The 12,527-nt window shown below is 39.7% G+C and overlaps 1 long non-coding RNA gene across 1 annotated transcript; it reads right to left on the reverse strand.

Moving 5' to 3' along the window:
- Nucleotides 1-2,210: 2,210 nt before the first annotated feature.
- On the reverse strand, nt 2,211-8,594 carry LOC143140706 (uncharacterized). The gene is made up of 3 exons (XR_012990680.1): nt 8,193-8,594; nt 3,631-3,786; nt 2,211-3,149 (listed from the first exon to the last, which is right to left on the reverse strand). It is a non-coding gene; the product is annotated as an uncharacterized LOC143140706 (long non-coding RNA).
- Nucleotides 8,595-12,527: the final 3,933 nt, after the last annotated feature.

Consider the following 12,527-nt stretch of genomic DNA (forward strand, 5'->3'; position numbering starts at 1 on the left):
CTTTGGGGATCAATAAAGTATCTATCTGTCTGTCTATCTATCTATATGTCTTATGTCAGGCTTTATAGCCTATCAAGAAAAAATAATGTGCGCCTTATTATTTTTTTCGTCTTCATATTTTTGCATTAGCCTTATGTCACTAGGAAGCATGCCAGTAGAAATGTAGGCTATTCATAGCTGTGTAAGGGATTCTTGTCCTCAAACAAGAACAATGTCAGGCCAATAAGGGACGATAGGGGAAGACGAAACCGAAACGTGATAAACAGTATCAGCAACACCTGCAAACATCAAAAAATGCAGTTAGAAAAATGCAATGTAGGCTACAGCACGAGTAGACCCACATAAATTTTTTGCTGACTGTTGATGCTAATTATTGTCCGTTTGTACATTTTAGGCGAAGTAAGTAGGCTAGCCTAACGTTAGAAATATCTGATTATGATTGGTAAATGCCTTAAGGCTGGACCAATGATTTCAAAGTTAGTGCCTGTCGCGATTCAAGTGTATGTAAACAATCCCAATCGTGAGTCAGTCTCTATTTACTTTGTGAATGACTCTGAATTTTACCACGCTAATTTCTATCTACAAGCTTCGTTTCATTTATTAAGTAAAAACTGACGAGACATCCTTGCATCAATGCGTGGCAATTACGTGACACATACTGTTAGGTGCAGATAGCTACCTCCGACATGTCAAAACGAAAGTAGAGTCACGGCCATAGGCCTACCATAGAGGACACTGAGGTCAAGTCCTCATTATTTCTTTGTTCAAGTTTTGTTTAATTTATGAAGTAAAGGTAGCCTACGAGATATCTCGCATCAACGCACACATCGTCACGTGACATGTAGTTGCACAACCTCAGACATGAGTAGGTTAGTTCTCCATTCAAAAGTAGGCCTAGTTAGTTTCCCATTCAACTAAATGCAGTGTTTCTCACAGAACTGAATTCTATTTGTGGTGGTAGGTTTGCAGAATTAACTTGAATGCAACAGTTTTTAACAAATTAGCACAGCGTGGTTATGATGCAGATTTAAGCACAATTTAGCCAGTCGACTTTTACGCCAACAATCGCAGGATTGTTAATGTTTTCTTTAAACGTGCATGTAGGTAGTTGAGATACAATGAGAGGCTGTGCAAAGGTGCACATAGCTCTACTATAAACTAATTCCATCCTATTTAAATAGTACAACATGGAAAATCATTGTGTGGTGGTCAGTGTTGATATTGTGGTGGGCCGCCACAAATAAGTCAATGTATGGGAAACACTGAAATGACAACATTTGTTGTCCTGTAGAAGAACAAAACTTGTGCCTGGATAGAGTGGGGGAAAACAACCCCCAAGGAATATGTGACATTATGTGAAACAAAAAGCTAAATATGTGTAGAATTGCTAAGTTACATGTCATGAATTATTGAAAATTGATAATTGAGTTTACAATTAATTAGTTAATTAGGCCTTTTGCTCCAGCTGTGGGGGAAACTGTCAAAGCAGTGCCCCTCAAAAGTAAAAAAAAAAAAACTAAAGTAAACTAAATCAATTGTAGAGCCATACAATATAATCGACAAATTGATTACAAGCTACTTTATTTGATCAACATAGTCCTATTGCCAATAGCACACTTATGTAAGATAGCTAGCCGACTAGCTATCTGATTCTAACCTGAGGTCATTTTTGAAAAATAAGTTTAAATATTCCCTTATGAAAAACAACTATGCGAATCTTGTAGTATTTTGGGACAAAATATTATAGTAATCTTATAGGAATACTGTAGTATTTTGGGACATACTATAGAAGTAGGCTACTATAAGACTAGCCTACTATAGAAAATACTAGCGGCTAAGGATATTATAGAAGTAGGCCTATTACAGAACTTCACAGAAGTAGCATACACTTCTATAGAAATCTTATAGGATTACTATAGTTCTTTTTCGTAAGGGTTTTTATTTAACCACCTAGTTAGACTAGATTTAGTGGGAAACAATGGATCTGATCATTTGAACCTAATTATGATGGAAATCAATGATGTCCTGTAAGGGGCATTTCACCCTGCATGAAAAATGCATTATGTAAATAATATAATAGTCTACAGTACATGTAAATATAAGATGTAGGCCTAACTGTCTATATAATAACCAAACTATCCACAATATACACATAAATATGATATCTGTAAAACCACAACCTTTCAAACATTTTAATGACTGCTGAAAATTATAACACTCGCCTTGAAATCCATTTTTCATCTCAAGTAGGCTACATTGCACGCATACATTTTGTACGTGTGCATCACCACTGTCAACATAGTGCATAGAAACAATAAATACATTTTATTTCATCTAGTGGTAGTGGTTGTGAAAAATGGGAGGGGGGGGGGGGGCGGTGCATTTTACCCCACTCTACGCTAATCATTGATGTGGAGCTATCACAGCAGTTTCTATTTTATTTCAAAAAGGGGAAGTTTCAAAGGATATATATTGTCCGAGGTTGGAGGGCAGGTAGTGCGAAACAAGTGACAAGAAGAGGAGAGCACATAACACCACGGTCTGGCTGCTGTGAAAGTAAGATGAGTATGCTGATGCTATTGATGGCAATTAGCTAATTTGCTTGTTTATTTTCTCAAATTCTTTTATTATGTCTTGTGCTTTGTCAACTTTTAAGGAGGTGTCAGAGGTGGTTTCAGTTACCTGTAAGACTATGCCTTAGAATAAACACAAATATTGCACAACAGACTACTGTTATCACTCAGATTATGTATCCATATTGATATCTATTATCTGGCCAGAGATGTGTCAGCTATAGAAGAAATTCAGTCTGTATCATCTAAAATAAGTCTCTTTTTTACTATATTTAAACCAGTTGATGTCATTAATGTTTATAGTGCAATTCCAGTACAAGTGGCCTGATCAATGTGCAAACTACAAGACACTATAAAACAGTTTGAAGTAAAATCTTGATATCGGAATTGCAGTACAAAAATGGTTTATGTCATGTAAGGTCTTTGTTTTGATACAGATGTTGGTCCATGCCGTGCTGACATCCCTCTGTGTAGGGCTGGTCTCTGCAACAGTTGTTTGCCCAGATGGGAGTCTGTGTCCAGACAAGAACACCTGCTGCCTGACCAAGGGAGGGTATGGCTGTTGCAACGATCCCTCTGTAAGTTAATGGAGAGAATGATTGGAGCCAATGAAATGTTGGCAAATTGTGCCAGGCCATCAGAATGATAACAGATGTATTGAGTTAATTATTAAGTAGGTTTGGTGTAAAAATAGCCTGAATACAAACTAATTTAAAAAAAATTCAACAAATATATGACATGTACAGTACAAATAGCTTTAGTAAGTTAAAATCACTGTGCATATGTAATTTGTAAATAAGATTTAGATGACCATGTAGATTTCCCAGACATTGCTCACTGTGCCATCATAGGTTTAATGGGCCTTGGTGTCAAGGGGAACCTACAAGTGTATATCGTGACTGACAACCTTTTTTTTTAATGATATTTCCCAGGCTGTCTGTTGTTCTGACCAGCAGCACTATTGCCCAGCTGGCTACCACTGCAGCAGTGCAGCTCAGTTGTGTGTGAAAGACGGCCAGCCACGGTACAGACTGGCATGGCTGAAGCACACACCCACCCAGGAACCTGAATCCACTCTCCTCAAGCTCTCTCTTCCCGAGTCTGATAGCAGAGCCATTCAGGAGACATCAGATGCTGTGGTGTGGTGTGACACCGCCACTTACTGCAGCGATGATGCAACATGCTGTTTAGGCCGTTCTGGTAACTGGGGCTGCTGTGGACGAAAAAATGTGAGTGAAAATGTGAAGCGCTTATTCTCATTTGCTATCTATGGTATGTATTACTGTATTTAAGCAGACACAGTTTTGACATATGACTTGGTGGTGGTTTTAACTCTTCACATTAAAAACACTCTTCTAAATATTCATAATTACCGTTGTGGAAATTCCAGCCAACTGCCACTGCATGTACTTTAATCAATGAAATCCACATGGCCATTGCCTTCTGAATTTTATGTAAAAACCTAGTTCATACGTAATTCAAGACAGACAGACTGATCAATTACTGTAATATCAGACAGTACACTTTGCTATAATATAGTCATCAACAATGTTTGTCATAATGCCGATGTTTCTCACAGCCCTGTAATTTATTTCCCCATCACATCAGGCACTTCAGATTACTTTAAAAGTTATCTGAAAACCTATCTTTTAGCTAGCATATCCACTGTGATTCACTGTGGCTTTGTTTTATTGGTTGTACATTACAGTTATATCAATGTTTTATGAACTGTATTTGTGTGTTTATATTTTGGATGTAACCTTGGGTTATTAAACATTTTAAATGTATTATTATGATTATTATTATTATTATGTATTGTTTGTTTTTAGGGTCAGTGCTGTAGGGATGGCCTTCACTGCTGTCCATATGGCTTCTACTGTAACATAGCCTCTACCAAGTGCCTGAGCGGGGATCTGAGCATAGATGCAATTCCCCAGCTGCCTGCTGTCAGATCTGATGATGACCAGGTATGCAAAACTCAAACTGTCATGGAGGATTTTCATTTTAAAAAGATAACTTCACAACATAAATGCTTGTATTAAAAATGGTACGAAAGGGGCCTGCATGCTCTGATAACTCATAAGCATATTACGCTCTGCTTTGTCTTTATGGCTGCTGGCCAGTGCCATGCTCTTCTAACCATTAGCACTGAACAAATAGCAATACAAAAAAGTTCACCTCTCCATATATTAACCAAGGAACTCAAAACCTCTGTCTTCCAACTCTCTGTTGCTTAGTCTGACCGCAGAGCCATTCAGGAGAGGCCATCAGCTGTTGGTGAAGTGATATGTGATGAGGGTGTTTCCTGCAGTAATGGTCAAACATGCTGTTTAAGCACTACTGGTACCTGGGGATGCTGCGTGTATTCACATGTGAGTGGAAATGTGAAGCATTGTTCTCATTTGCTATTGATACAGTGGCTATAACTATTCAGGTTAAATACATTATTTGTGATATTTATGGAATTATAAATTACTCCTGCCAACTATTGCTGTCTATGTCATTGAATTAATGGAATCCACATAGCAATTGTCTTCTTTGTATTATGTAAAACCCCATACAAGTCCATGCATATTTAAACACATGGTTTAGCAATATTAGAATGATTAGAAATATAGGCTTATTGATGGATTGGTTGATTTTAGGGCCACTGTTGTAGGGATGGCATTCACTGCTGTCCAAGTGGCTACATGTGTGACAGCAGCTCTTACTGCCAGAGTGGTTATCTGCGCATAGCTGCCTCTCCCCAGCTGCCTGCCCTCAGATCTGATGGCTATCAGGTATTTAAAAAAAAAAAGCTGAAATGTTGGAAGATTTGCATTTAAAATATAACTTAAGGGCACAAAATGCCCTTTAATATGAAAATGTTATCAGACTGGTTTGATAACTCATAAGCATACGTCTTAAAGGGATATTCCACCATTTGGGGAAATACACTCATTTGTTTAACTCGAGGGGAGGTGGAAAATGAGTGTATTTCTCCAAATGGTTTAGTATTGCTTTAAAACACACGCACTGCTCAGTCTTAATGGCTGCTGAGGCTCTGCTAACCATGACCACTGAATAACTAACAGGACAAAATAACCTAATAGCTGTTAACAAACAGATGTTTGCATACCACCAGCAGAGAGACCCTGAAATGTAATGCCACCTCCATGAGCTGTGTGAGGGGAGACACCAACACCCTTCATACCATGAGGGAGATACAGCAACTGTGATGCTGCAACACTGCTATGGGTCTCATGGCAGAACTTCACATCAGTGGGATTCATCCATCAGCGCTTCAGGATGTACACTGCTCAGTCTTTCATTGCTCACTGTTCAGTGTTAGCTTTTTGATTTCCATAGAAAATAGTTCATAAATCATAAAATCATGAGAAGCATCAATAAAAAACATGTTGTGGGAGTATAATCTACACTTGGAAATTAAAAAAATTAAAAATGTACACCTGATCAGTGGGAATGTGTTTTTGCATGCTTTTGTTACACATTAAGGTTCAAAGAATTCAATTTGATGTTGGGCATAATAAGGCCTACATATTAGGCAATTATCTATACATAGTTTGGTATTAGAGAAATGAGGAACTATAACATAATTTTGTAGGCTAGTTGGGATTTATGGTTATTGCTATATACAAACGGTAAATAGGCCTAACTATAATATTTTTGTTTTTATTATGTAGGCTATATGCTTTTCCTTTAACAATAAAATTGTTAATTTAAATGTTAATGTGGCATTTATTAAAGGTCATAAGTTAATATTAAAACTGTTAAGAATTATTAGCATTTACATAAATGAAAGGCCTGTATAATGCATAGTCTAAGCCAGATACATACACATGAATTCATTTGAATTAGAGAGGCACATGGGAATCATTCTAGTTCAATGTGTTGCTTGCAAACACAAATTGTTTCTGTAGGGTGCCCTTTTCTTGCCAGTATATATATATATATATATACTGCCAAGACAAGGGCACCCTATAATATAATATATTTATATATTTTTATATATTTTTTATTATATATATATATATATATATATATATATAATCATTTTTTATTTTTTATTATTTTTTTATTTTCCCCAAAAGAGTAGACAGTAACAGCATAATTCAGGGGAACGTGTATTGACCTTGGTAAGTCAAGAAATACACACACTCACTCACTCACACACACACACACACACACATAGCTGGTAGCAAAGTGTTAACAAGGCGGTGCTGTTCTGGGGGGTTGCTCTTTATGGGTGTCAGGACAGAGGTTTGCAGTGCGAGGGACTCCAGCACAAACACACAACAGGCTCTGCACGAACAAACCACAAACAGGAGCTCTGGGGGTCACATCCAGACCCGGCTCAGATCTGGCCCACATCCAGCAAATCAGGGACAGACCTGCTCAAAGTCTACGCACCCTCGGATCAGATCTACTGGACCAAACGCAGGACTCCCTGGACACCAGGGCCCCATCTAGAGGTTTTAAAAAGGGGTTACATCAACTGGACCAAGCCCAGGTTCCGATCTACTGAACCCACATCATGGTCACATCAACTGGACACACTCCAGATTTAGCAGACCATCACTAGGTCCAGGATCCCATCTCTGTTACTAAGTTAGACACAGATTCGGTTGCAAACTGGTGGATCGCCTCCATGCTATAGGATCCAGATTAAGCAGCTATCCAGGACATTTGAAGCTGAGACTGCCTCCTCCTCTTATGGGGGCAGCCGTGGCCTACTGGTTAGCGCATCGGACTTGTCGGTCCGAGGGTTGCCGGTTCGAACCCCGACCAGTAGGCACGGCTGAAGTGCCCTTGAGCAAGGCACCTAACCCCTCACTGCTCCCCGAGCGCCGCTGTTGTTGCAGGCAGCTCACTGCGCTGGGATTAGTGTGTGCTTCACCTCACTGTGTGCTGAGTGTGTTTCACTAATTCACGGATTGGGACAAATGCAGAGACCAAATTTCCCTCACGGGATCAAAAGAGTATATGGGCTGTATTTACGTATGGAGCACAGCTGAAGACGCACTGTCACGAGATATAAGCAACTCCTCTGCAGGATAAATTTTTTATTCAGTCATTTGAGCAATATTAGGGTAAGTGTTGCTTTTTCCAGCCTATGTTTTCGGTGGTAACCCATTGTCAGTCAATAGTGAAAGTAACTGCATATAACCGTCTTGTCGTTGACCGAGTCCTTGGTGAAGTTAGTTTCACTTTGCCAATGAGTTCAAATAATAGACGAGTGGAAATGTGTGAAGGCTATGCTAGGTTTTAGTAAAGCATGGTTTAAGAATGACTATTCCATACGGTCTCAGGCAAGCAGCCTCCTTCAAATGCGCCGTTGAATGCCAAAATACAGATGCATTTATTTGACATATCGCGCTTTGCGCCGTTAAAGGGAATGACAGATGTCATTCTCATTGTTTTAAAATGATGTTACGCCCCAAACACACCCATATGACTATGACTGATTAAAAAACCTAAGAACACCTTGTTGCGCCATGGGCTCCACGTTTGATAACGAAACCCCTCCCAATGTGAACTGGACATCCTACTAAATTTGAATAGACTTTTGACGAGTGACGATGCACTTTAGAATGTCATAATAGGGCCCTATATACTTACATACTTATTGGAGTTTTTCTACGCTACATCTCTGGCACCCATTCTTCTGAAGACCCTCACAAATGTGAATAACCCTCTCCTCACTTTCTTCCAGTCTCTGTGGTACAAGAGATGGAGCGTGGCGGATTCTTCTCTGATTCCACCACTAAAAAGTGCCTATTTGCCACAGTCCATGATGCCGTGGTGTACAGTCAGATCCATGGGTGGACTGGCCATCTGGCATACCGGGCATTTTCCCGGTCAATAGACCTCTCCAGAATAAGTCCCGCCTCCGTAACTTCCGTATCCATCCAACTTCCGGGCGTCGATTGTCTATGGGAAATAACCAAGGGGGCAGGCAAATTCCCGGAAGTAGAAGCAGCGATGTAGCGGTGGTTATCAACTCTCTGCTAACCCCATAGAACGTCCATACATTTAGGATTTTTTTGAATTCCCATAACTTCATATAACATATATCATGTGCTGATATCTTAGCTTCTGTGTTATCTACATAAACAATAAAAGGCTAAACAAGACTCGACTACCTCGTACGTAACGTTAGGTTCCCGTAAGAAGAATGTTTAGCATGTCCGGTTGAAGGGAAGCTAACGCACTGAAGGGAGATAACCGTATTGTTTGGAGAAGAAGCGTAGTCCAGCCAGCACGGAAACTCGTGAGCTATGTAGCCTACAATAGCATTGTATGTTAAGGTAAAGCATAGAGGCAAGTAAACCTAATAAAAAACAGTAGTTTTACCGTTAGGTAGTCTAACGATAATCATTTCAGAGGTTTTCGATGGATTGACCGTAGGTCAGAAAAGTGGAAAGAAGATTAGCTTCAAGGCTAGAAGCTATAACATTTTTGTTTTACCATGACTGTTTTTGAAGATGATCATGTGTGGTAGTTTCAACATTAACACGAATTGATATCACTTGTGAGGATGATATTAATAATAATACATAAATAAATGTTTAACTTTGATGACTTTGAAGGCGAAGGAAGTGTGAGAAGAATTTCTGTGTATCTATCATATGAGTTACAAGATTCAGTTCGATGGCTAACGTCACGAAGTTAAGTGCGAGTCTGCGCAGTACTGGGGGGACCAACTGAAAAATGACTCAGTGCCCTCCCATTGAGAACGACGGAGTCTGTTCGTCCATTTCTTTTACTGTCTATGGAAATAACCAAGGGGGCAGGCGAATTCCCGGAAGTAGAAGCATCGATGCAGCGGTGGTTATCAACTCTCTGCTAACCCCATAGAACGCCCATTCATTGAGGATTTTTTTGAACTCCCATAACTTCATATAACATATATCATGTGCCAATATTTTAGCTTCTGTGTTATCTACATAAACAATAAAAGGCAAAACAAGACTCGATTACCTCGTACGTAACGCTAGGTTCCCGTAAGAAGAATGTTTAGCATGTCCGGTTGAAGGGAAGCTAACGCACTGAAGGGAGATAACCGTATTGTTTGGATAAGAAGCATAGTCCAGCCCGCACGGAAACTCGTGAGCTATGTAGCCTACAATAGCATGCATTGTATGTTAAGGTAAAGCATAGAGGCAAGTAAACCTAATGAAAAACAGTAGTTTTACCGTTAGGTAGTCTAACGATAATCATTTCAGAGGTTTTCGATGGATTGACCGTAGGTCAGAAAAGTGTAAAGAAGATTAGCTTCAAGGCTGTGAAAGTAATTGTAGGTGAATAATTACTTAATATTAATCTTAGACTGGCGAACTTCAGGAAAAACTCAGAAATCAAGTTTATTCTATTACAAGCAGAGAGGGTACAAAAAAGGTCTATATGTAGGCCTAGCCCAGGCCTGAAAGGCCTAGGTTGGCCTGTAGCCAACTCCTCTCTTCCGCTACATCCTTAGTCCAAGTCTAGAAAATCTGATCTGACAAACATTGCAGTTTAGTTACTTTTAAATGTTTTAAACAAAGAACAAAATGGCACCAAGAACAATCCCACTTGGTTGGCTCTTCACTTGGTATCAGACACACCTACTCACACCCACTTCACACCTATATGAATAGCATGAGGAGAGATATCTTATATATCAGAAATATCACTTATAGAATGTTCCAAACATTCTCACAATCACATCATTACAATCCTTGTAATGAGACTATCAAAATGATACCAGACATGAATACATTTACATTTCATGATACATGGATACATTATATCAAGGTAGCATCCTTTGTCTTGTGTAAGTGATAGGCCTTAAACCAGCACATTAGCATTCCATTGGGGGAGGGGATGGGGTCTTTGTTTAAAACCATGAAGGGTTACAAGGGTGCACCCTTGTGTCAGTCCAAACAGTCCATGAACAATGGGCCATGAGTGTCTTTGATGATGCGGAGTGCGAGGCTGCTTTCGGCACCCCCTTTCGTTGCTTTCAGTCAGTCCGGTTTTGTTGCTTCCAGAGTCATGGCAGTTGGTTCTGCCACAGGTTCCGTTGGACCTGTGGTTCCTGAGTCTCGTCCAGTCTCGTCTCATGACTGGCCTGGCCCCCACCGCTGCTGCTGGCTGTACCTGAGCCCAGGGCAGAGTTGTCTGGTCCATCAATCTCGTCCAGTGGCATGGCCTGGTCCACACTCTGGCGTGGTAGCTGAGCCTGGTTGGTGGAGCCATTCGCCATCTTGAAAGGATCTTCTGATATGTTTGCTTAGTGGTAGTCGAAGACAAAGGCATGTCACACCTCCCTTTGTCCCTTCTGGCATGAAAGAGATTCTGGAGAGTGGATTCACAACAACTTGGGAGAGACATTAGCATGAGTGTAAACAGAGTCAAACAGTGTCTCGTGAATGCAGATTCACAAGTCAACAACAGTATGCTAATGTATTCAGTTTCTCAATTGGAGACAGTCACACCTACAGTATGGGTCTTCTAACATAGCAGGGCTATTTATCTCCAAACAGACATTTGCATCTATTGGCAAAAGGCCAATATAAAGAAAATAAATAAACTTTGGTTAAGTTTAGATGTTTAAAAGAAAAATAATCCACAGACTCACGTGGGTAGGGTACCCCTGCATGTCTTTTAAAGAGATTTTGCATTAGAAGTGAGGGACAGTAAAACAAAACAGTAGGCATTTAAAAAAAATGACCATTTGAGCAATAAAACCAGTAAACTTAGATGGTATTTCAAGTCAATACCATCCATCTCCCCCTTTTTATAGTTTCTTAACTATAACAGATTGTGATCCCAATATGAATGAAGAAAAGAAAATACACCACTAAAAAAAAACAAAAAACAAATAAAAAGTCATTTCAAACATAAAGAAACTCAAGTTGTGGGTATGAATCCATTCAATTGAACATTTGCCCACATCAAACAAGGCGTAAACATGTAGCAAACATTTCCCATTGGCATACAAGCAAAAATAAAAATATGTCTTAACATGTTAACCCCAAAAGATGTCCCTCAAATGAAAGAAAGAAAATGGTTGAAATCAACAATGGTTTCCCATTATCACTCCTCTTAGGTTCATATCTCCCCAGTGAAGTTCCTTTTGTGTCCATGGGGGAGAAGCTGGGGGGTTGGTTATAGAATACAGTGCTGCTAGAACAAAGGCAGTGAGATAAGATAGCAAAAGGTGTGAAAACTTTTGACCCAGGAAAACAAAGAAGGACTTGAAACAAAAAATGGAAACAAACACATATAAAGAAATAAACAAATTTCACACACACAGGGCCGGCCCACACGCGCATTCATTCATACTGGACACACAGACACACACAGCTCCATGGAGCTGGAGGACAACTTTAAACGGGCTGCAGGCAGAATTTCCTGCTTAAAAGAACAAAAGAAGTTTAGTCAAGCCTTTTCAGTTAGCTCATATTAGCTCACAAAGACATCTAGACGCCCCTAGCGGCAGCTAGTTAGCTCAGGCGTACTTAAAAGAGGCCTAACCATGCTCTCTTGAGCTTAGGCCTATGCTGTTTGAGCTTATGCTGTTTTCACACTTGAAAAAGATTACGACATGAATCCTGGATTCATCATCTGAGTGTAGATGTAGCCTAAAACAAAACACCACATCTACTCAAAAACAAAACAAGACTAGTGTTAGCTTAACACTTTGGATTCTAGCCGCTCATACGCTCTTGGTGATAAAAACAAAAACAGCAGCACCAAGTTCTGTCTAATATTCTGTTTTGGTAATGAAGAAATAAAATGTTCTGTAAACACAAAGGGGCATAAACTACGTAGCTTTTTGGGTCCTGGCCAACGTACCCGTTACCCGCGAAAAATAGATTGCACACGAACCACCGTGTTTAATACTGAGCTGCCTAGCACACTCGCTAATCTATTTACTCTTTATATACAATAAAGAGGCACCATTGGACT

This window comes from Alosa pseudoharengus, unplaced genomic scaffold (genome assembly GCF_046254945.1).
Source record: "Alosa pseudoharengus isolate Yale_2024_CS ecotype anadromous, Long Island Sound unplaced genomic scaffold, YU_APseudo_1.1 YU_APseudo_1.1_scf_23, whole genome shotgun sequence".
NCBI classification, from domain to species: Eukaryota; Metazoa; Chordata; class Actinopteri; order Clupeiformes; family Clupeidae; genus Alosa; species Alosa pseudoharengus.